Here is a 10263-nt window from a genome sequence, read left to right on the forward strand (position 1 = left end):
TTTCGTTAGGATTCTATTTATGTACTATTTTTTATACCCAAAATACCTCTAAAATTCTCCTCCTTCCTCATCCTCGGTCACGCCGCCTCGCACTCACCCACTTCTCTGTCCATGCCCACACACACGCTCTCGCCCACTTTTGCCACCTCACCCTCGCTCTCGCCCACCTCTCCATCTGCGCCCACTCCAAAGAAGATGAGGATAATTTGGTTATTTTGTTGCAGCGTATCTTTCTGTGAATATTTTTTATTTTTCAAGAAGGCAAAGTGTAAGTTTTTATATGACAGGAAAGAAAAATAAAAAAACGGATATTGACGGAAAGTTTTATGTAAGTTAGCCTATTTCTAATTATAATAATAATTTTTTCACTACATGTACGTAGATCCCAAATCAATTAATTTTTTCTAATTAAGTTAATCCCAAATCAATTAATTTTTGTTTTTTTTTTTTTTTATATTTACTACCATCCTCTTCATTATTTGTGTATGTTGGTTGGGGAAAAAGAAAAATGTAATATGCATGACATTTAAATGGGTGAAACTTAGTTATCATTGTTGCATTTTTGTGTTTAATCATATGCAACGATTTATGCTCTATTGGATTAGTCATAACAGAGAAAAACAATTAACACAAAAAATTGACTTATTATTTTAATAAAGGGAAAACTTCAAATACCACCCTATAGTTTCGCAACTTTTCACTTTAGTACCCTGCGATTTAAAGTGTGTCAATTTAATACCCTGTGGTTTCACACTTTCTCACTTTAGTATCCTGTGGTTTAAAGTGCATCAATTTAGTACTCTGTGCTTTTATTTTTCTCTTTTTATTGGCTCCTCTGTTAATATTTCGTTAAATTATATACAAAAAACTTCAGATACCCTATCTAAATTTATCTAATATTTACTTTAATACCCTTTAGTTTTAACTTTGTCAATGATTTTTTTTCCTCCATTAATATTTGTTAAATTATACACAAAAAACTTCAGATACTCTACCTAAGTTTATTAAAAATTCACTTTAGTATCCTTTAATTTTAACTTTGTCACTGATTTAATGAAAAAAATTAGTGAAATGGATAATAAAAAGAGAAAAATAAAACTACAGGGTACTAACTTGATACACTTTAAACCATAGGGTAGTAAAGTAAAAAAGTGTGAAACTACAGGGGCTAACTTAATACACTTTAAACCACAGGGTAGTAAAATGAGAAAGTGTAATTTGTTGCTATGTTTTACAAGAACTTTCAGAGTTATTACAACCAAATCTTATAATCTAATTTAGTTGACTTAATATTAATATATTGCCTGTATAGAGGTGATGTAGCAAGGTTGTGATTAATGATGTGTCCATAATTAAGATGTTGTATCGCCCTTACATCAATAATGTATTAAAATTAAATTAAATTATGAGACTTGATTATAATAATTTTAAAAATTCGAGCTAGAAATTAACAAATTAAAGTTTGAGAACTAAAGTGTAATGCGCCTTTTAGCTTGAGTGCTGAACTTGCAATTTACCCTAAGTGATATGGCAAGGTTTGCTACAATTGGTTGATTCATTTTTTACCGGCTATATCTAGTGCAGTTGGCTACAAATTTAATGGCTAATATTCAAGGTTCCAACTTTGAAGCCTAGTACATTTCTAACTGACTTCATTTCTTAAAAAAAAATGAACAGTGTTAGATTTGTCTCGAATCTGGAACCCTAAGGTTTTTTATTCTTTTTTTTATTTTGATTATCTTATTAAGTTAAGTTTAAACTATGTCTAATTTTAATTAAAAGTATTTCTGGTCTCTGTGGATTTGTATCCCTAATTGTATTAAGATTTAGTCACTATTATGAATATACATTTTATCCCGTAAATTTGGTGCAGCAAACGAGAATGTGTATGGGATATATTTTGGAACTAGGATTATGTGAAAGAGACATATTTTGTATTCTAATTTGATCATAATGAAAGTCTCAGCTCAGTCTACGCCCGTGAACGAATGCCAGTGGCCGAACTATGTAAATATTTTTGTACTTTATTAATTTTTTTCTCAATTCTATTTTGGCAATTTCGTCCCCGACAAGCTAAATTTTTTTATTTTTATCATAACAAACTTGTATCAGAGAAACTATGATATCAGTATAACTCGTGAATTCGTAACAAAAAGATAGCTTGCTATCTTTTTTTTTGGGGAAAATAAAAAAGTTGCTTCCTTTTCCAGGAATAAACTATTGAGGTGACAAACAATTAAATTTCAATTTAGATTACAACAAGGGCACATGCAAGGGGAATCAAATTAAATAAATGTGCCCATACTTCTCCTCTAACACCATGTGCTAAACTGGCATGCTCCATAAATGGAACCCAGCACCAATGAGATTTTTTTTCCCCCCTTATTTATTTGGCACATAAATGACCAGAGCAATTATGCTTCACACATGATTGTACATGTGTAGTCCCTTGAAATAGTCAACAAAAATCATAAGATCATGTTGAGTTCATTTAAGATGGTATAATTTGCTTGTTTAGGGTGTTTGATATGAATCACTTGTGATTAAAAATTGAGCTAGTTATGAGACCCAGTTTGGGTTTAAAAATTGAAAATAAATTAAAAGGCGTAGAAGAACATCCCAAAAAACAGAATAAATGCCTATATATCTCTTAAAACTTCTGAAATATCTTATTTACCTCTCTTTTTTTTTTGTTTTAAATATATTCCTCGTATTTTTCTCCGTTATTCAAAAACAAAGGGTTAAATCTGAATTAAATTTTTAGTGTAGTTAAAAACTAGTAAAAATATCTAATCTGGCCCCAACTTAAGGACAAATAAAAAACAGTACAAGAGTATGTTAGAAAGGATAAAAGTTAAAAGGTTAATTTCATACAGGTCCCTGTAAACATGATGAATAACAGATATATCTCTACAAAGTTCAACTTTCATAAGTTATCTCAACAAAAGTTCTAATGTATTGAGATATGTCCCTACCGTTAGACTCCGTTAGAGAAATTTAGTTAACCACAGTTAAAATACTTAATCATGATTAATTAATAATGTGAATTGAAAATTTTGCCCTTCTTCTTCTTCCTCTTCCTCTTCCTCTCTTTCTTTTTCCTTTTCTTCTCCCTCTCCCTCTCATGCTTCTTCTTCTTCCTCTTTCTCTTCCTCTCCCTCTTCCTCTCCCGCTTCTTCTTCTTCGTATCCTTCTTTTCCTCCTCCTTTTCTCCTCCTCCTCATCCTTCTTCTTCTTCTTCTTCTTCTTTTTCTTCTTCGTCGTCGTCGATGATCCGATCGCCATGCTTGCGTGGGCTGTCGTCACGAGCACTTCCGAATAGGCCGCACCTTCGCCTTTCACCTCGCCTGTGCGGGTCTCAGCCTCGTCCTCGTCGGCCGCAACTTCGACAAGCTCCGCAACGTCGTCGCCATTGCCGCGGAAGAGAAAGAGAAAAAGGGCAAAAATTGAGAGGGCTTTTGGAGAGACATATTTGTGAGGGCAAAAATGCCATTTTATAAACCTACTGTTATAGTTCTGTAACGGATCCTAATCAGAGGGATATGTATGAATACATTAGGACTTTTATATGGATAACCCATAAAAGTTGAACTTTACAGGGATATATTTATAATTTACCATATTTGTGGGACCTGTATGAAATTAATCCAAAGTTAAAATACTTTTTTTATCCTTAACTTAAGAACAAATAAAAAAATCGGTAATAATAAAAAGATATATTTAAAAAGATAAAATAGTAATTTAATGAAGATAACGACTAACAGAATTTAATTCTAAGAATATATTTGAAAGAATTTAGAATCTTAAAAAAATATTTTTAATTTTTAATATAGTCTACTAAAAAAATAAATAAAAACTCGGAAACTTTTTAGAAATGTATATAAGCAATTGCTCTTAAAAAAAAGAAAAAATTACAGTTCTAGTTAGATCGATGGACGATTAGCAGGATTAGTTTGTTTTCTTTCGAGTTGAATGGAATCGTACTAACTCGGTACTACAATTTAACTCAGTACTGAAATTGTGTGCTATTAATTTCGTCTTTGTGAGTGGGTGAACTCAGTTTTTACTGCATGGTAATTAAGTACAGTTACAGTTCTAGAACATTTAAATAGGAAACAAATAAATTTTCGTAATAAATGGTGAAAGTGTGAGATATTAATGCAATTAAACAAAACCCCACGGAATCATAACCTCAACAGTGTTATTTGCTGGGTTCTACTAATTAAAGCTTGTACCAGTGGGGCTAGCTAGCTATGAACTCCTAACAAATTTAAGATCAATTTTTTAAGATAATTTTTAGATCCTACCGACCGTTCCTAGAGCAAGTGGCAAAGAATTTGCTGGTTGGTATCTGAGACCCAAGTTCAAATCCTAGTTGATTCATATTTTCAGCTAAATTTATTTATAAATGAAATAAGCGAAGTGGGTACGTAGCATGCTACCTATCTCTTAAAAAAAAAAAAAAAANGCCTCAATTATGAATTTGGTATTTTTTTTTTTTTTTTTTTTTTTTTGAGAGATAGGTAATACGCTATCCGCTTCATTTATTTCATTAAGAAATAAACTTAGCTGGAAATGTGAATCAACTAGGATTCGAACTTAGGTCTCAGGTATCAGCTACCAAACCTTTTGCCACTTGCTCTAGAGACGGTCGGTCTGTAGGCAAACTTTGTTTTGATGAAAAAAATTTAATTTGGAGTAAGATACGTGGAGGACTTAATTACTCGAAGTTAAGAACCTAATTGCAATAATGAGAAGGTTCGGGGATCAAAGTTGTTAGATATGGTCTCATATGTCAAATAATGTCTAATTTATTGAGATTAATTCTAGTCATAGTGAATTTTTATTTCTAGTTGTATTAGGATTTATCAAAGTTGTTAGATATGGTTTCATATGTCAAATTATATATGTCTAATTTATTGAGATTAATTCTAGTCATAGTGAATTTTTATTTCTAGTTGTATTAGGATTTAATCACTGTTACAAATATTTCATTTATTCTGTAAATTTTGTGTGACGGATGAGAAAAAAATATGGATATATTTTGGGGTTAAAGTTTTGTGAGAATGATATCTTTTGTTACTTTGATTATAATGAAAATTTTTTCTCTGTTTTCGCCCGTGGACGTAGGCTACTGGCAAAAAGGCGTAAATATTTGTGTATTTTTTTTTCTCTCTCTTTCGATTCTCTTTTGGTAATTTTGTGCTCGACGAAGTAGATCTTTTTCGCTTTTATTATAACAATATGTATCAGAGAAAATGTACTATCAATGTAAGTTGCGGATTCATAACAAAGGTGAAACTTGAGTAAAAAGTGAATGACCTAATTGCAGCAATTAGAAGGTTAGCGACTCAGATTGAAACATGGTGTAAAAGATTTGGGACCTCATACATATTCACCATTGATCTCTTTGAAAAAAAGATGTTGTCTCTCCTTTACCCCCGAGTTCATTGCATGCTAACCAACGATAACAGGTTTAAAAAGTCTTTCAACAAATAATATATTTTCTACGGTTTCACCGAAAAACGCAGAAGTATATTCCTATATGTTTTTTCCTCAACTTCATTTTATGTAATAGTGTTAGATAGACTTCAATACCAAACTAAGTCAGTGACAACTCCTTCAAAGAGAAAGTTTCACTTCCTACTTTTTATTTTGTGTTGTCAAATAAATACTCTGGATGTTATGATGATGGCAAGCAATTCACTACTCATTTAAAAAAAATCAAATAAACATGTTCTTAGATTTCTATTTTTAAATTTTATAAAATAAAATAATCAGATACGCGCTAAGTCTAGTAATAAAGAAAGAGGAGTGATACGGTTAGTGAAAAAATATGAGTCTTTGGATAGTAGAGTTGTAAGATTACATCCAGAAAGGAAGCGGACGCAGAGCCGCGCATGGCTTCAATTATTTATATTGTCTAAAAAAAATGGTCAGTAAGTTTAAATGGGCTTCTGTGAGGGCTTGAGGCTTCTTTTTCACTGCTTTAAATTTTTAGCAGTCCATGGAGGGGGACCATTTGGAACATTTCCAAGGACAACTACAATGGGGCCTTCCATCTTTCTGACACAAATTTAATACTCTTCTTTCCTAAAAATAATTTGATGGGTCGGTTGATTAGACTGTCTTTTCGTCGAGAGGCTCTTTCGTAAAGTTCACAAATCAAATCAGAAATATCTTCTCGATTGATCCATAAAAATCAGTAAATCTATTCTCTATAGACGCAGTGTACCGAATTTCAGTATAGCATACTGAATTCTTGTCAAATTAGATGAAGTAGAGTTGAGAATGATTTAGATATTTTTGGAAATGAATTTCGAGGGTTTCGAAACTTGGACGAACAAAAAAATTCTATCCGATCGGCAGATCTAGCACACATACCCGTGCGGGACCTTTTTAATCTATTTGGAGAAGGGACGATAGGGTGTGACATTAGACCCTGTCGACCATGCTATTTTTAGGCAGCGTTTGGTTAGGAGATAGGGATAGGAATATGCCCTTATCCCCCCCTTTATACCGAAACACTAATTTTTTATCCGAGAATAGTAGTTCTCAGTTATCCCTACCAACACCTCCATTTTCTATATAAAACTATCTAAAATTATTCTTATTTCCGGAAATAATCCAATTTTCATCCAAACACTATTTTTCTTATCCCCATACTTGTACCTATCCCTGTAATAGCTAGTTCTTGCTTATACCCAAACCAAACGGTACCTTAGAGTCTTCCCTGTTAATGATATTTCATATAGAAAACACGACATCCATTCTAAGGTCTCTATGTTATACTGAACTATGAGAACAAATTTTTTCTAAAAACATTATTTTAGCGTAAAATTAATATGTTTCAGTTGATTATAATACAATAGGACTAGTTTGGGATATATTCTATTTTTGGTATGTTATAAAGAAGTCTTTGAAACATATGTTTATAAAGAAGAATTTTCCTTCACCCTCCATCTTATCGGAGAAATTATTGCCTACAGCAGGTGTATAAATACGTCTCATGCACCACAAAAAAAAACCAGGGCAAAATGTAGAGAGAACCCCCGAACTTTAGCTTATTTACAAAAAGGTGCTTCAACCTTTAATTTTTGCAATTACATCTCTTAAACTTTATTAAATAGTTCAATTAGCTCCTCTCCTCAATTAAAATTATAAATTACACAACCGTTTTGGTCGTATATACTGCTTATAGTTTTATAAAGCTTTAACATATATATATATATATATATATATATAGAGAGAGAGAGAGAGAGAGAGAGAGAGAGGACTACTATGCTCTTAAGAGTATAAACCCCTTCGTACTCATAATTTTTTTTGATGATAAAGCTTCCGAATTAGTGATCCATATCATTAAATATGATTTAGAGAATTTGAAACTTATAAAAAATAAATTTTGTAATTTTTTAAAATTATATTAAATTCTATCAAACGGGCATTAAATAAACGGTCGAAATTAAACGACTTCCTAAAAATAAATGATCGGATTCTTCAATTTAAGATTGGAGCTATTAATCTCTATTTAGATAGTGAATAAAATTTTCTATCAAGTTTACACCGTTAAACTAACAAGTATTTTATACCAACTGTTAAAAATTGTCAATTTTAAGATCTTTTAATCACAAGGTAATGATGTCGAAAAGTTATGAAATTTAATTTTTAAAAATTTTAAATATTTTAAATTATATTTAACGGCATGCATCGTCGATTTGATAGCGATCTTGATAATTAAATTGAATCCTACCTCCTGTGAAGCTAAGATCACATACTTGATCTGCTGAGTTGGTGACTAATTTTAAGGGTTTTTTTTTTTAGGCCTTTCATTTTTTTTCTGAAGTTTTTCCGTAGGCTCTTACTGCAAGAATTCACACATAATCGATAACTATATCAAACTCCCAGAAGTCAGAGGTTCGAAATTCCGTATTTTACGGACACACAAACAAGAATTGGAACTTTTTGAGATTTACAATAACTCCAAACAACAAACAACCACTTTGGGTTAAATTGCGGTACTTGATCCTCGAACTTTTAACTTCGACATTAAAGATCCTAAACAATTACAAGAGTTTCATTCCATAACCTCGAACTTTATTCACCACTGAGCGAAATTTACTGTGTTATATTTACACTACGTCATTAGTAACAAGCCAACCATATCTCAAAAATGTGATGAAACCGGTGAATTTATAGGAGACAACTTATTAATTGGAGACGCCGGTACATTCTAGATTTTTTCTCACCATTGAGGGTAAACTATATATTGCCGACTTCCTTGAGCTCGCAAATGTCAAATCCAAAAGTTTTAAGGACTAAAATGAAGATTTAACTTAGGTGCGGGGACAAATAGTACAATCTATCCAGCTACTATTTTTGAACCTTCATTAAAAAGTCTTTATTTTTCCTACTTCTCTTGTTGATATTTTTAAAACTAAAATTCAGAAGTGACTGGAAAGATCTTACAATTCTTTGGATAAGGGATTAGAGATCAGGCGTCAACCAACCGAACACGAGTGAGACGGGCCGGCTCGTGTTGGACTTGAATGAGCCGAACGCGAGCTTTATTGGGAACAGCAAGTTAGATTGTCAATCTTACAACTAAGTAAAATATTGAAAATAAAGATTCTATCTCATGTTTTATATATATATATATAGAGAGAGAGAGAGAGAGAGAGAGAGAGTAGGTCTACTGTGCTATTAAGAGTATAACAATCCTTGTGTTCCTAACTTTCTAACCATTCATCAATTTTGGTGGATGGTTAAGATAAGAGAGAGAAAAGAAATTGAGAAAAAATTAGATGTTCTCAATTTTTCTTCTCTTTCAATTTATCTTCTCTCTCTCTCACCTTAACCATTCATCAAAATTGATAGATGGTTAGTAAATTAGAAACACAAGGGCTATTATACTCTTAATAGCACAGTAACCCTACAATATATATATAGAGAGAGAGAGTTGAGCTAGAATACTATCGGTAGTAAACAGGCTCCATTGCCATCCATTTGTTTTCGATGATGGAGCCTCCAAATCGACAATCGGCACCGTTAAACATGATCTATACCACTTGAAGTATCTAGAAACCAAATTTAAAATCTTTTCGATATTATTGACTTAATGATCAAAAGGTTTTAAATTTTGTAATTTTAGTGGTAGATATGAGGTGTTTTCACGTTTAATGGTGTAAAGTTATCCAAATTAATTGAATTTTGGTTAGAAAATTCTTTAAACTATTTAGAACAAGATCTATACTCTCGATCATGATTATAAAATTTCTATCATCACTTTTTAGAGGATATTTATTTTCAGCCGTTCATTTTTACGCCCACTTAATGGACAAGAGAACAATATCGGAAAAGCATGAAATTTGATTTCTAGATACTTCGAGTGGTATAGATTATATTTAACGATGCCGATCGTCGATTTGGAGGTTCCATCATCGAAAATAAATGGATGGCAACAGAGCCCGTTTACTACCGATAATTCTAGCTCAACTATAAATAAATAAATATATATATATACATATATATATATACATACATATACATATATATATATATATATATATACATACACATATATATATATATACCAGCTGGTTCTATCTCATGTTTAGCAGCTCGCTAAGATTTTGAGCTAAAAAATTTAGCTTGTATCCGGCTCGTTTACTAAACGAGCGATCAATCTCGAGCTCATTTCAAGCCGAATGCGAGCTGACTCGCAAACAATAAACTAAATTGCCGGTCCTAGTAGCGATTACAAACTATTTGAATTATAGACTTAGCATTTCTTCTTCTTTTTTCTTTTTTCTTTTTTTTTGGGTTCCAGGCTATCTAATGTCTTGAATACAAAAACAACCCCCAACAACCTAGCTCTTCAATTTTGCTATTTTTGTAGGTGTCTCACATTTGTAGTTCTTTGCAAAATTGAATATATGATCTTTTAGCTAGGACTTATAAATCCATCAAACCTCATTTATTTTCCACTCCTATGGGATAAGACACCTATACAACCTGCTTCTGTCCAGGACATGGTCCCCTAATAAGTCATCAATACCTAGAATCCTAGAAGAGCACAACTTAGCTTTGATGGTGTGGTGAGGCTCTTTCAAAAGTGCTATTTAAATGCTGTTTAATTTAGGGCTTTACTATTTTTTAAAATTCAGTATTTTTTGACAGCTTTTAACTACAGCAGAAACAAAAAATTCAATTTAAAGCTTTGTACCTTTTGGAGGTAGAGTTATCAACGAGCTGAATACAAACACA

The sequence above is a fragment of the Ananas comosus genome, linkage group 8, assembly GCF_001540865.1.
Source record: "Ananas comosus cultivar F153 linkage group 8, ASM154086v1, whole genome shotgun sequence".
Classification (NCBI taxonomy): Eukaryota; Viridiplantae; Streptophyta; class Magnoliopsida; order Poales; family Bromeliaceae; genus Ananas; species Ananas comosus.